Source organism: Arachis hypogaea, chromosome 3 (assembly GCF_003086295.3).
Source record: "Arachis hypogaea cultivar Tifrunner chromosome 3, arahy.Tifrunner.gnm2.J5K5, whole genome shotgun sequence".
In the NCBI taxonomy this organism is placed as follows: Eukaryota; Viridiplantae; Streptophyta; class Magnoliopsida; order Fabales; family Fabaceae; genus Arachis; species Arachis hypogaea.
The window spans coordinates 81,450,861-81,453,733 of record NC_092038.1 but is presented as its reverse complement, the minus strand read 5'-3'; the positions used below and the strand labels follow the sequence as shown (position 1 = coordinate 81,453,733).

The 2,873-nt window shown below is 33.0% G+C and overlaps 1 non-coding gene across 1 annotated transcript; it reads right to left on the bottom strand.

Annotated features, from left to right (window-relative positions):
* Positions 1-1,679: 1,679 nt before the first annotated feature.
* On the bottom strand, positions 1,680-1,787 carry LOC112793930 (small nucleolar RNA R71). The gene has a single exon (XR_003198617.1). It is a non-coding gene; the product is annotated as a small nucleolar RNA R71 (small nucleolar RNA).
* Positions 1,788-2,873: the final 1,086 nt, after the last annotated feature.

The following is a 2,873-nucleotide window of genomic DNA, read 5'->3' as shown; positions in this document are numbered from 1 at the left end:
TTTCTTGAAAATTTTTCAAAAATAAGTCTTGATGTTCATCTTGATCTTCAAAGTGTTCTTGGTGTTCATCTTGACATTCATAGTGTTCTTGCATGCATCATGTGTTTTAATCTAAAATTTTCATGTTTGGAGTCATTTTTGTGTTTTTCTCTCTCCTCATTAAAAATTCAAAAATAAAAAATATCTTTTCCTTATTTTACTCATAATTTTCGAAATCTTTGGGTTGACTTAGTCAAAAATTTTTAAAATAAGTTGTTTCTTGTTAGTCAAGTCAAGATTTCAATTTTAAAAATCCTATCTTTTCAAAATCTTTTTCAAAAATTAAATCTTTTTCATTTTTCTTATTATTTTTCGAAAATTTTAAAAATTGATTTTCAAAATCTTTTTCTTAATTTTATTTCATGATTTTCGAAAACTTTACTAACAATTAATATGATTGATTCAAAAATATAAAGTTTGTTACTTTCTTATTAAGAAAGGTTCAATCTTTGAATTCTAGAATCATATCTTTTAGTTTCTTGTTAGTCAAGTAATCAATTTTAATTTCAGAAAATCAAATCTTTTTAAATTTCTTTTTCAAATCCTTTTCAAAATAAATTTCAAATCATATTTTTTCAATCATATCTTTTGAATTATATCTTTTTCAAAAATTTGATTTCAAAAATCTTTTCTAACTTCCTATCTTTTCAAAATTGATTTTCAAATCTTTTTCAACTAACTAATTGACTTTTTTGGTTTGTTTTACTATTTCTTATCTTTTTCAAAACCACCTAACTACTTTTCTCTCTCTAATTTTCGAAAATCACCTCCCTCTTTTTCAAAAATCTTTTTACTTAACTAATTGTTTTAAATTTTAATTTTATTCCTTTTTATAAATTCAAATTTTAACTTTAATTTAAGATAAAAACAAAAATATTTTTCTTTTATTTTAGTTTTTTCGAAAACTCGTCTCTCTCATCTTCTTCTATTTATTTATTTATCTACTAACACTTCTCTTCTACTCAAAATTTGAACCCTCTTCTCCCCTCTACCTGTGCTCAGATTTTTTTTCTTATTTTCTTCTACTCACATAAAGGAATCTTTCTACTGTGGTAAAGAGGATCCCTATTATTATTTTCTGTTCCCTTCTTTTTCATATGAGCAGGAGCAAAGACAAGAACATTCTTGTTGAAGCAGATCCTGAACCTGAAAGGACTCTAAAGAAGAAACTAAAAGAAGCTAAAATACAACAATCCAGAGAAAACCTTACAAAAATTTTCGAAAAAGAAGAGGAGATGGCAGCCGAAAATAATAACAACAACAATAATGCAAGGAGGATGCTTGGTGATTATACTACACCTACTTCCAATTTTTATGGAAGAAGCATCTCAATCTCTGCCATTGGAGCAAACAATTTTGAGCTGAAGCCTCAACTAGTTGCTCTAATGCAACAGAACCGTAAGTTTCATGGACTTCCATCAGAAGATCCCTATCAGTTTTTAACTGAGTTCTTGCAGATCTGTGATACTGTTAAGACTAATGGAGTAAATCCTGAAGTCTAAAGGCTTATGCTTTTCCCTTTTGCTGTAAGAGACAGGGCTAGAACATTGTTGGACTCACAACCTAAAGATAGCCTGGACTCTTGGGATAAGCTGATCACGGCCTTCTTGGCCAAGTACTTTCCTCCTCAAAAGTTGAGCAAGCTTAGAGTGGATGTTCAGACCTTCAAGCAAAAAGATGGTGAATCCCTCTATGAAGCTTGGGAAAGATACAAGCAGTTGACCAAAAAGTGTCCTTTAAACATGCTTTCAAAGTGGACCATTTTTGCCATTGGAGCAAACAACTTTGAGCTTAAGCCTCAATTAGTTTCTCTAATACAACAGAATTGCAAGTTTCATGGACTTCCATTGGAATATCCTCATCAGTTTTTAGCTGAGTTCCTGCAAATATGTGACACTGTCAAGACTAATGGGGTTGACCCTGAAGTCTACAGACTTATGCTATTCGCTTTTGCTGTAAGAGACAGAGCTAGAATATGGTTGGACTCACAACCTAAAGAAAGCCTGAACTCTTGGGAAAAGCTAGTCAATGCCTTCTTGGCAAAGTTCTTTCCACCTCAAAAATTGAGTAAGCTTAGAGTGGAAGTCCAAACCTTCAGACAAAAGGAAGGAGAATTCCTCTATGAAGCTTGGGAAAGATACAAACAATTAATCAGAAAGTGACCCTCTAACATGCTTTCTGAATGGAGCATCATAGGTATTTTCTATGATGGTCTGTCTGAACTGTCCAAGATGTCTTTGGATAGTTCTGGTGGAGGATCTCTTCATCTGAAGAAGACGCCTACAGAAGCTCAATAACTAATTGAAATGGTTGCAAACAACCAATTCATGTACATTTCTGAAAGGAATCCTGTGAACAATGGGACTAATCAGAAGAAAGGAGTCCTTGAGATTGATACTCTGAATGTCATATTGGCTCAGAACAAGATATTGACTCAGCAAGTCAATATGATTTCTCAAAGTCTGTCTGGAATGCAAAATGCACCAGGCAGTATTAAGGAAGCTTCATCTGAAGAAGAAGCTTATGATCCTGAGAACCCTTCAATGGAAGAGGTGAATTACATGGGAGAACCCTATGGAAACACCTATAATCCTTCATGGAGAAATCATCCTAATCTCTCATGGAATGATCAACAGAGACCTCAATAAGGTTTCAACAACAATAATGGTGGAAGAAACAGGTTTAGCAATGGCAAGCCTTTTCCATCATCTTCTCAGCAACAGACAGAGAATTCCAAGCAGAACCACTCTGACTTAGCAACCATGGTCTCTGATCTAATCAAAACCACTCAAAGTTTCATGACTGAAACAAGGTCCTCCATTAGAAATTTGGAG